The sequence below is a fragment of the Bactrocera neohumeralis genome, chromosome 2 (genome assembly GCF_024586455.1).
Source record: "Bactrocera neohumeralis isolate Rockhampton chromosome 2, APGP_CSIRO_Bneo_wtdbg2-racon-allhic-juicebox.fasta_v2, whole genome shotgun sequence".
Lineage (NCBI taxonomy): Eukaryota > Metazoa > Arthropoda > Insecta > Diptera > Tephritidae > Bactrocera > Bactrocera neohumeralis.
Genome location: NC_065919.1, coordinates 30,826,371 through 30,839,054, shown reverse-complemented (window position 1 = coordinate 30,839,054; position 12,684 = coordinate 30,826,371). Strand labels below are relative to the sequence as shown.

At 36.7% G+C, this 12,684-nt stretch overlaps 1 protein-coding gene across 5 annotated transcripts in view; it reads left to right on the top strand.

Moving 5' to 3' along the window:
* The first annotated feature begins 689 nt into the window (after nt 1-689).
* The window catches only part of LOC126763395 (follicle-stimulating hormone receptor), a 62,278-nt gene continuing 50,283 nt past the window's right edge, over nt 690-12,684 (top strand). For 3 of the 5 annotated variants that reach the window (XM_050480895.1, XM_050480904.1, XM_050480867.1), the window contains exon 1: nt 690-1,319. The gene's annotated coding sequence lies outside the window, so the exon portion shown is untranslated. The remainder of the gene's footprint in view (nt 1,320-12,684) is intronic. The other 2 variants (XM_050480878.1, XM_050480888.1) reach the window with 2 other exon arrangements.

Here is a 12,684-nt window from a genome sequence, read left to right as displayed (position 1 = left end):
AGGTCTATTTGCCAGGTGTTGAGGCAGGTTATTTTGGTCATACTCCACACGGTTACAACCAACTACACCAAAGGCCGTGTGTTTTTGTAAAGCTTCCGCCCTTCCTTTCACGGTTAAAGTCTCCCATCGCTTTATAACGGTGTCTAACACTCACATTTTCAAAACAAATTCGGCGTTATTGCGGCCCCAATAGCCTACACACGAACATATCCATATCCTCGCACGCTATGTGTGTGCACGGACTGCACGGACTTCATGGGCTGGATGTGCATGGATGTGTGCGGCGGTCAGGCCGTGTTTACGCGCTTACGGTCATTATCCTGTTCGACATTCAATGAACTCTTGCAATTTGTTGCTGGTTGTTCAGGTGTATGTGCATATTCGTCGCTGCCGGCTGCACACAGCAGGCCGTCAGCACCCAGGAAAGTCAAGTGCCCCATCAATTTGCGTATGGAAGTGCATGCAACAAGTGCATCCTAAAGTTGCGGATGAGCTTTCGCTCATCTCAACACATTGTGCTCGCAGCAGCAGCAGAAGTCTCCCCCGACTCGTTGCTTATTCCGATACACCCAGCTGCAGCGACCGAGTGAAGCACAGCAATTATTGTAAACAATCGGGGTAATATTAGCCAATGCGAGCGACTACGAACATTTTGATGCGTCGGCAGCTCATTGGCGTTTCAGCTTCGGAGGCGAACAGTTGTGGTTGTTAGCTCGAACGACGCAGTGCGGAAATTTGTGTTCGTTAGTCACTCGCCTCGTGGGTGGCAAACAGTGTTGTGGTGTTGCGTTGTTGATTGCAAGTGAACAGTATTATTTCGAAATCAGCGCGATCCTACAAGTGTTTGGCCGTCAGAATGCAACGGTTGATTGTTTGAAGCATCTACGCCTTGTTCCGCAATTATACTGGCAGTGCGTTCTGAACCTATGCACAAAGTAATGCATAAATATTTTTATTATGTAATGAAAGTGTGTGTACTTGAAAGTTCATTAGCGTTGGTGCCATTTAAAAAATCCACAAAGAGTGAAATATTATAATTATTTGCTTATAGATAATGGAAATTAAAGTCTAAATATACATGTGTTTGTATCTGTGTATGTACACTTGTATACATAATTATACATTTAAAGTGCTTAAAAAGTGAAATGCCGCATAATAAATATGTGTGTGTGTATGTGTGGAAGCCATTGTTCCACAAATTGGATAATTAATTAAGTGTTTTATAAGTATTTGTTTGCAAACAGTTTGGAAAAGTGTTAATTAGAAGACAAGTTTGTTTAGCTGTAGAAGGTGAGCAAATTACTGCTCTTGATTGTTTGGTAGGTTTAATCAAAACAGAAAAGTATTTTCGTCCATATTCCGCGTTTCGAGACCAAAAATAAATATTTATTAACTTATTGTTAATTAAAAATTCTCGCACATACAAATATACAAAACATATAACTCGGTTTTCTGGTGAATGCTTCCAAGGAGGTGTGCTGTCTAATAGTACGGGGAGACTCTGACTCCCTGACACCTCTGAAGCATCAACAAGAAATCTGTAACAAAAGAACAACTAAAAGTCTACATAAAAAAGATGAAAGAAAAAGAACAAGAAAAATGTTAAATTCGGTTACACCGATGATATCTTCATTAATACATAGGAGCCCTTACAAGCACATGATTCCGATCGTTCAGTTTCTATGGCAGCTATATGCTGCAGTGGTTCGATATCGGCGGTTTCAACAAACGTACAGCTCCTTGGGGATATATTTTATAGGGTCTCCTACGTTTCCTTCTAAGTTTTACAAACGTCGTGGAACCTTTAATACACGCAATTCACCATTTTATTGTATGGAGGTTATTAAATATAAAATTGCTTTTCGAATAATTTATGAAATTGCTTTTTTGCACTTTCGCTAATTATTGAAATTTATTATCATGAATTGATAGAAGAATATTCAAAAAAGGTGGAAATAATTTTATTGAGTTCAGAGTTATTGTTCGCATACATCAATATTCGATGCCTATAAGACTCAGATGTGAAACTGAGTAGACCCTGTGGTAGAGAAGAAGATAATTGTCCAAATATAGGTTAATAAACCAATTCAGATTTGAATTGCGGGCGTTTCTCGATCTAGTTTTACACGAAAACTCATATTTCGAAATTCCCTTCGCAAGTCTCTATCAATATCGGTACTGTTAGATTTAGATCAAGTGTAACCGATAAAATGTTCGACTATCGCAATTTCCTGGGAATAAATTTCAGGTGTTGTTAAAAATCCATATTAACAAATGTTGTCACTGATACCAACCAAATATGATATTTTATTCATTAATGTGTATTAACGTTCGGAGACTCATTTAGAATCAATACTGCATTTTGCTTCGTGTACGAAATATTTATATATTTATTTATATACCGATACCCATACCCCATACTTTATATTTTGCTTCGCTTACTATTCGGCACATTTCTTGTGACGAATGCGAGCTCTAATTGCTCTTTTTCGACACTTCGCCGTCTGAGGACGAATATGCTTGAAGACAGATTGATCGGCCTGGCGTTGCTGCACATGCCATGAAGTTACTGCAGAAAAAGTTCTCGAAAGATTCTCAAAACTTGGCCCACATCGTTTTGTTTTGTGAAATTTTTCTATTCAAGACGCGAACTGGCTACATTATTATAGTACATTGCAATGAAGTATGTCACTCGCACGTCTACGATTTATAATGTGGTTTTTCAATTTAGTAGGATTTAATATTAGAAAGTCGATTTGAAATTTTTCTAAGATGATATTAAACCGTATAAGACCACTATATTTAATTTTATTATATTTATATTTAATTTTTTTAATTTTTAATCCGTAAAAAATTAAATTTTAATTTGTAGACCAAAATGTTTGAATTAAAAATTCGCAATATTAACTTTGTACATGTTTAATTATCTTCCTCCACTTGTCAGGTATATTCTAAATAGCATCCATCAACCATTGCGAAAGCTTGGGATTATGTGGAAAGCGACTGAAATGCTTCGGCAGTGATAAGTCGGGAAAATCAATTCCAAAAACATCATGTCATGTACTAAGCCTTAAACTTTTTTCAAACGAGAGCGCTTCTAAAAGTTTTACAGTATCGTGTGAATCTAAATAACTGGCACTAAGAAAAAACTAATGCACAATTATGAAAGGGCTAAGTTTAGGTGTAACGGAACATTTTACGCCCTCCAAATTTGTAAGGTTCCAAAGTGGGGAAATTCTTTTAAATGTTGAACTAAAGGATGTTGCGTAGGAATTCAACACGCATTAGCCAAACAATCCGAATGTTCAAAACCAATTCGATTCATATTCCATATTAATTGTGTTTTATTATTTTTATCAATGTGTGTCACACGCGCATTTTCAAAATTAAACTATAGTATACCCAATATTAAGGGTTCACTTAATTGTACTAGGACATTAACAATATTGACCGATATATATATAATCTAAATTCAAAGGGAAGCTTGAAATATGTACAGGTAAAGGGGTTGTGGGTAGTATTGACCCAATTTTATCCATTTTAGACACAAGGCTATAATGTTATTAGGGGTTAACGCACTCTCATTTCCATATACACGAATGTTCGAAAATCTTTATATTAGATGCATGGCGGCCAATGCAAGTACTTACCCGGATTTTGGCTCAAGAGCACATTATTATCAGAAAAAGATTATTAATAAATTTCAAAAATATGTTTAAATTTTAAAGACATTTTCGGTAAAATATTAACTTTAATCACTGAGGTTCACATGTTTGCTATCTGGGGACTCTTTAGATTAATGGGGTTTAAAGAGCGTGACAGTAGTCCGTTTCCGCACATCTATACTACCAGTTTCCAATGGGTTCCAAGGAATACGTGTACCAAATTGGATCAAGATCTCTCAATTTTTACTCAACATATGTATGTATGTCTATAGCTCTAATAATCTATCTGCAACATGCTGCGAAAGTATAAAAATGTGTATTTTCTAAACAATAATAATAAATAATCGATTTGTTATTATTTAAATAAGTTTTAAATAGACATGCATATACATATATAAACGAGAGAAACAAATTGAAATGTACCACGCATCGCAATGCGTTGAGAGGAAGCGCTTATCAGCTGTAATCAGAACATGCATAACGTAAGGGTCAGCTCGAAATGCCCTAGCGAAGAGATAATAGTGCTGCTCTTTCGATTCTTTGGGATGGGTTCTATTAAAACGAAGTTTCTCTTTGCAATATTTAGTACTCTAATTAACTTTCAATTGACTAAATTTAGACATGAAGTTCATATGGGACAAAAGTTTCGTTTCGGTACCCAAGGCTACTGATGTTCGATGTTAGGAGAAAAGAAATTATAATGCTGTTATAACGGTGTTTATCTCTTTGAATCTCTTTTCAAAAACGTTAAATTACGATATGATTTTACACCTCTTGATTTATATGTAGATGGCAACTCTGAGTCTTTTTCTTTTATGTTGTTGGCGAATCCACCAGCAAAATTTGGCAGATAGAAAATAAATCAGAACAATTTGATAACATGGTCAGCATTGAAAATAATTATGTTTTCAAGCGCTTAATGAGACAAATAATTGTATGCTATAATTAATTATAATCTTCTGCTTTCTCCATTGAGATGTGTAAGGTTTGAGTACAACAATATACTGGGCAATTTTAATCTTACACCGATCTATAATTATTTACGTAAGCTGTAGGTTCAATGGACTCACGAATGATTGTTCGTTGTAAGAGATGTGTTCAGAAAATATTGGGAATTAATTTTTTCGTGCTTCAAGGGTTATTATATAATAACAACAAAATTTCTCCATTAAATTTCAAGTTTTTGTTTTTTTCTTTAAAAAAAGTAGGGAACCTCGAAATGTATCCCCTTTATTTCAACGGATTTCGGCTCAAGGGCACACTATTATCAGAAAAAGATTATCACTAAATTTCAATAATATGTTTAAACTTTAAAGATAAAATATTAGCTTTAATCACTGAGGTTCACATGTTCGGCATCTGGGGACTTGAAAAGTTATGGTCCGATTTCTACTATATTTGGACGTGAGACTCAGGGTTACCAATTGCTCAAGGTATTGTCACCGAAACTTTATTGATGCTTGATCGATGACCTAAGTTTAAGCAAAGGTGTTTGCACGATAATTTAGAAACTAAAACCTCCTTTTCTCGAATCTTTTGAGAGTTCAAAACGTATATGTCTCTGTGAGGGAATATCACCACTTGAATAAAAGCTACCGTGTGAAGATTTTAATGTACACTTAAGCCGGATATGATCGCAGAGCTTGACTAAAACATTTTCTTCTGTAGATTTCGTGTAAGCCTATGCGGATGAGGTGCGCTCTCATTGTGAATGTGGCACTTTGATACCGGGTTTTCTAAAAGGGTTGATATAATTTTTAAGTGTCATTTTGGCCATTCAATTTCTTATTTTATTCAAAAATGTTTGAAACTTCAGGTTTTGGTGTTTCATTTACATTTATTTGCCGGTTACCTAGCCATTATTCGACCAAAGCTAAATGCTCCTCTAGTACCCTTGACTCTCTAATGGGCCACTTAGTATGGCGTATGTGTGCCATTCATCCGCAAAAGTGGATGTCAAAACAGTATTACCCGTTGGAATGCTGCTGCACCAGCCTTTATCAGTCGTAAACAGGACTTTTTGAATCTAGCGCCCCCTGGTGGCGCCATCTATATGTCAACTGGTGCGTTAGAACCTGCCATCTTTATCGATTGTCCAGAGAGAATTTTATGAAATTTCATCAATTGGATTTTTAAGTGTCAGCATGTTTGTGTTATCGGTGCGAAAATGAGCTTCGAACAAAGAGCCAACATTAAATTTTGTTTTAAAGCAACTGAAACAACTTTATGGCGATGATTGTCTATCTCGTAGCAGAGTGCACGATTTAATAAATTGATTTGGACGATAAAAAAAAATGGATTTTTCCGAAAAAACCAATTGTTCTGCTTTACTTTGGAAAGCACCTTGTAAACTCAAACAAAAAGGCTGGATTTAATATATTCTGTGTATGAAGATTGTCAACCAGAGAATAGGAAATCATTATATGAAGATACGAGGAATACACCAAGGCCATGACCGTTTTTATCCACTTGTGTTTAAGAAAACATGTCCACTTAATATAATAAAATATATGTATGTATCTTACGCACACACATATATATGTATGTTCATTGTGCAAAGCCAAATCGAACTGCGAAATTCTTACATTAGAAATAGGTAGGTTAGGGGTAGTATTGGGCCGATTTTTTCCATTTTAGGCATCACGATACACTACAAAAATTCTCTGCGGCTTATCCTCCAAGTTTTCCAGCATAGAATAATTAGTAACTGGAAAAATAAGGAAACGCAACGATACTCATCGCGGCCGTGTGCAAATTTGAACTAATAAGTGGGATTTTTCGCCAACGTGATATTCTATCTCTAATTCATTCACTCAGCGTGATTCTTCATAAAGAATCGATCGATCTGGCAAGGGCAGCAAATATGATAGATACGCTGCTTGTAACGTTCTGAAATTTCAAAAAGTTAAGGAACATTTTCGATTCATTTATTCGGACACAAAAAAAGGCGGCAGAAGTGAAAGATGGCAAATCCTATTGACTGCTTGATAAATAGATTCAAGGACCTTTTGGGTAATGACAACGTCGTGCGACGTTTGAAGCGCAAAGGTGAACTTGATCACAGGTAGTGTCATAGAGGGCAGAAGCAAAAGTCAAAGTTACCACAAGTTACCGACTACTGCATTAGAAACGTCGAAGATTTGCGATGCAGACATATACCCCATACTTTATAGTTTGCTTCGCATATTCTGCACACTTCCTGTGAAGAATGCGAGCTCTGAACGCTCTTTTTCGACACTTCGCCGCATGAAAACGTGGCTGAAGACGAACAAGATGTTTCAAGACATATTGCTCGGCCTAGAGTTGCTGCACACGCATTTGACATTAATAATAATAATACCCAGCGAACGAGCGGAATTGGCCGAGTCATAAAAGGCAAGAGAGTTTTAAACGTTGCGATCTTAAGCTGCTCAGCTACAGAAACAAAGATTTCAACAGCCGAAATTAAGAATCAGATTAAAGTTTATAATTTCCAAATGCTACTTGTTAAGAGTAGATAAAATAATTTTTTTAATGGTAAAGAGTGAGTCTGTTAGATCAAATGTGCTGGAATGAAAATTGAAATCATGACATATACGGCGGAATGGTTCGTTTAACTCAAAATTTGTTTTAGAAAATTTTAAAAGTAAGGGTCTAAACTGCCTGGTAGGGCGAGCGGGAACGTTAAAATTAATATCAGATAAGAGAGATGGGCTACAGACTGACCCATTCATGAGTTTTACAAGAAATATTATACCAAGCATCTCCATACGACTAGCGAGTGTCGGGAGATTTATAAGTTTTAAACGGTTAATGTAAGGGGGAAGATTTAAACTGGAATCCCAATGCAAATGATTTAAGGCAAAAAGTAAAAAATGATTTTGAACGGACTCTAACTTATCCGAATGGACTTGGTAACTAGGGTTCCAAACCACAGAAGCATACTCCAATATAGGCCTCACCAGAGATGTAAAAAGAATTTTTGTGGTAAGCGGATCTCTAAATTCTTTAGACCAACGTTTAACAAAACTAAGAGCGCCTTTAGCTTTAAAAACCGTGGAAGATACGTGAAGATTTAAATTGAGTTTGGGGTCCATAGTTACTCCCAGATCAACAACATTGAAGCCACTGCAGAAGAAGTTCTCGAAAGATTCTCAAAACTTGGCCCACACTTGCAATAAAGTATTTTTTCACCATGGTATTTAATACTAATACTATCATGTTTACAATATTTGTTTTTTACCCTAAACCAAAAAGAATTTTCTGGATCCTCCTCTGCAATGTATGTGGTATAGCTTGCATTAGTTGTGCAATCGTTTATTCCGATAATTTCATTGGTGTTTGGTTTATGTTCTGTAAAGTGAAAGAATTAGGAGAATTTCACCTGCAAGCTGCAGCTTAGTACTCGTAAGCCAGTCTTTAATTTTCGACACGGTCTCATTGCATATGTTTTGTATCTGGAAGAGCTCTTTAGCAACGATCGTTACGGCAATGTCGTCCGCATAGCCAATTATCTGTGCTTCTTTTGGCAGCGGAAATCGTAACACCCCGTCGTACAGCACATTCCATAATATTGGGCCAAGTACGGAGCCTTGTGCTACTTCACCTGTCACCATGTCGGTTTTTGGACCTGTATCGGTATCATACAGCAGTAGTCTGTCAGACAAATAGCTGCTAATTGTCCTCAGAAGATACCCCGGGTTGTTTCTTGACACTAATGCCCTCAGTGTATGTGGCCAGAATGCAGAGTTGAAAGCGTTTTTCACGTCAAGCGTGATCACAGCGCAGTATTTTTTATCTCCATGCATCCATCTGGTGCCCTCTATGGCCTAGGCCGCGATGCCCGTCACTTTTCCAATTGCGTCTAAAGTGGACCTAAGTCTTCTGAATCCAAATTGGTTTTCAGATAAACCAGGAGACTCTTCTCCTAGGTGACGTTCTAGACGTATGCAAATCAGTCTTTCCAGTATTTTGGCCATCGTGTCGATCATGCAGAGTGGGCGATACGCACTCGGCTCTCCCGCTGGTTTGTTTGGCTTCTGAAGAAGAACCAGCCGCTGTTTTTTTCCAAATTGTTAGGAAAACTCCTTCATTTAATCATCGTGAGTAGAGTTCGGCGGAGGCCCTCTTGCTATGGTTGATGGCAATTTTCAGTGCCTTGTTCGGGATACCATCAAGTCCTGGTGCCTTTGCGTTGCCAAATCTCGCCGCCACTTCCACTACCTCCTTCTCGTCGGAGATTCCATCACGGTTGGTATCGTTCTACTCGATTGGGGTTCTTGCGTTGGGAAAAGCGTTTTCACCACCTTTTCTAGGAGGGTCGGACAGGTTGGTGCTTGACTTTTACCCCCTCTGATTTTCGCCATCACTATTTTATATGCGTCACTCCACGGATTCTCGTCCACCTTTTCACATAGTTCTTTAAAACTTGAGGACTTACTTCTTTTGATAGCTTTCTTGAATTCCTTGCGTTTTTTTGAAAGTTTCTCGAAGTCTTGTATGTTGTGGCGAACCTTGACTTCTTTGGCATAGGCGTCTCGCTTTATGGCATTCGCTTCTTAATGTGCTGATCTCCTCGTTCCACCAGTATGCGGGCCTTTGGGTTATGTTGTGCCTTTTTCTACACATAGCAGCATCATTGATCGCATCTGAGTTCCCATCCAACATAAGTTTGAAAGTTTCTTCATCCAACGTTTCAACCTTCTATCCTTTTTTCTGCAATTTTTTAACGCTGGATCTGGTTTGTGTTTGCTTGCGGATTTCCTGCAAGATGGCCAGGAGATCGCTATGGGTATAAAAGTCGCACACTTTCCAATTTGCTGATCGATCGAGCGTGCTGCTGGCGAAATTAATATCTATTACAGATCCGCGTCCATTCTTTTCAAAAGTATTTCTACCGCCGGTATTGAGCAGCACTGCGTCTAACATAGAAAACGCTTTGAGTAGAGCATTACCCCGCCTGTTTGTATAGCTACTACCCCATTCAATTGCCCATGCGTTGAAATCGCCTGCTATGATGTTTGGCGTAGTAGTGAGGGCGTCTCGGACTAGTTCATCGAGAATTCTGCCGTAATCTCCTTGCAGCACACTCGGAGGAATTTAGCAGCTGTAAAAATAAATGCCACATATTTTCGCTCGCGTATAGTAAGATCTGCCCATGAGCGGCTTATCTTGGGAGGCGTTGCCCCCACAGGCCCATATGGCAGCTTTGTTTTCCTTGTGCTCACACACTATCGCCACCTCTACCTTTTCCTCGAAGATTGTTTGCATCAGTAGCTCTTGAGCAGCTTCACAATGATTTAGATTGATTTGGACAACTTTCATTTTATCTTTTTACACGCCGCTTGATATAGAGGACTCTTCCAACTTCCTGTCCGGTGACTTGTCTCCTTTTTCCCACTGCTTTTGCATGCTGCACACGACGGGCTTTTATCATATTCCTTTGCTACATGACCCTTTTCAACACACTTAGCTCAACATTTGCTTCGATCATCCTCACTCATACATATATACATAGGTACATTAATACATACATATGTGTGGAATATTTATTTAAAATCTTCATGTCATTGCTTTCATCCACCTGAGCTTTTCACACCTTATCTTCCATTAGGTATACATGTACAATGTACATTGTACATTAGGGTGATTCAAAAAAAAATTTTATTTTTTTTTTCAATTGGTACTCGGAAAAATAGGTTCCTAGACACCTCTAAGAAAGCCTCTCCAAATATGAGTTTTTAATTGTAACGGGAAGGTCCTCCGCCTAACGGTTTTCTATTTTTTCTTATTATCAGATAGAAAAATGTATATCTCGCTTCCAACTACTTGAAAAAATATCTTGTTAATTAGTTTTTGTAGGAAATTGAATGCTCTAAAATATGGTCTCTTATGATTTTTTCGTAAACCCAACCGTTTAAAAGATATTAACGGTTGAAATTTGACTATTTTTGGGAAAATTTTTCATTTCTTATGAATTTTATAACTCAATGAAAAAAAATTATTATGAATGATGAAACTTATAGGCTTTCTTAAGAGGTGTCTAGGAACCTATTTTTCAGAGTACCAAACGAAAAAAAAAAAATTTTTTTTTTTGATCCACCTTAATATGCATTGATGTTTGGCGATGAATATCTCGTAAACGCTTAACTTAATCGAAATATCGTAGTAGACCATTTTTATAGAGCAGTAAATTTCCTACAAAACTATGTGTATCATCATTCATAATAATTTTTTTTCATTGAGTTATAAAATTAATAAGAAAAAAAGAATTTTTCCAAAAATAGTCAAATTTCAACCGTTAATATCTTTTAAACGGTTGGGTTTACGAAAAAATCATAAGAGACCATATTTTAGAGCATTCAATTTCCTACAAAACCTAATTAACAAAATATTTTTTCAAGTAGTTGGAAGGGAGATATAAATTTTTCTATCTGATAATAAGAAAAAATAGAAAACCGTTATTCGGAGGACCTTCCCGTTACAATTAAAAACTCATATTTGGAGAGGCTTTCTTAGAGGTGTCTAGGAACCTATTTTTGCGAGTACCAATTGAAAAAAAAAAAAAAAAATTTTTTTTGAATCACCCTATTGTACATATATATAGACATAATCGATTGGATTTTTCTCATTATTATTACAAAACTTTGAATTTACGATATTATTACACTTCAAATACGTTTTATTGGCTGTGGTTGATGCACATTCTCTCACAATATATTAATTTACATATGTACAATGTATTACTGGAGAATGTGAAAAATCTGGATCTGAATTAATAAATGCATTTAATATATGACAATATCATTAAAAAAAATTTATTAATTCATTGTCACGATAAATTGCTTATAATCATATTAAAATTGACTAAGGTACGGTCAAGTTCGGTGACTAAGGTCTCGATGTTATCCTATTATGAATTTATGAAATGCGTGGAACCAAGAATGATAGTTTCATATCGTTACTTTTCTGGAATACATTTGGCAGGAAAATCCATTGCTTCGGAACGTTACGAACGAAAGAAGAGGATGCCTTTGTGCCAATTACTGTGGAACTTTGACAGTGGATTTTGTTACTCTTGTACTACAACAAAACTTAGATCGCATCCGAGTAAATTATTGACGAGGTACCAAGGAGAGAAAGTTTTTGTCCGAAACATTACGCTGAATCACGAATCTGATTAATAAATCAATAAATCTGAAGAAATAACGCAAAATATCCGACGTGTTAAGAATTATCATTCTCGGTTTTAACAATCCAAACTAAGCAAGAAACAGCATCTAACACCACAGTCGCAAAATAACTGTAAACTAGTGTAATATTTGCATAAGTTTGGATTAGTTATTTCAATGACATACTGCAATTCCGGTATAATAAAAGTATAAATAAAAAAATATTTCATACTCGCAATTTGCAAGAGTCCAAGCCGAGGAAATACTATCAGTTGTTACCCAACTTCATATTAAAACATATTGCAAAAGAGTTCAACATTCATTGTTCGACGAAATCGTGAATGCATTGCAGTCAAATTTGATATCGGACAACCATAACTTATAGCCGCATTCAAACAGACGGATTAAAATCAGAATAAAGGCCTTCTTATATCCTTTTATGCTACATATTAAAAATGCACCTATGAAGGGTATTATAGCTTTGGTGCAGCCGAAGTTAACGTATGTTTTTGTTACTTAACAAATCTTGAGTCAAAACTCAAGTGGTTGCTTTCTAACTATTTTTCTAATTTATTTACCGAACGCCCCAAAAAATATTGCGAAATCGTCTTCAGTACGTTCGCGCTCCGTATGTGAACTTATTGCGACCTTCATCAAATTTTCCATACAATTTCGATCCACTGCACCTATAGAAATTCCATTTAGATCATTCGAGACTAGAATTCACTGCCAACAAAACAGACCTTTAAGTGTGCAAAAGGTAAGCTGCACAGATGTTTCAAGCCGAGTAACGTTCTAACGTTGGATATCATCAATGTATATGTGCATAAGTATTAGGTGTCATCGATTCGCTTTCTTCTGACGCTTTC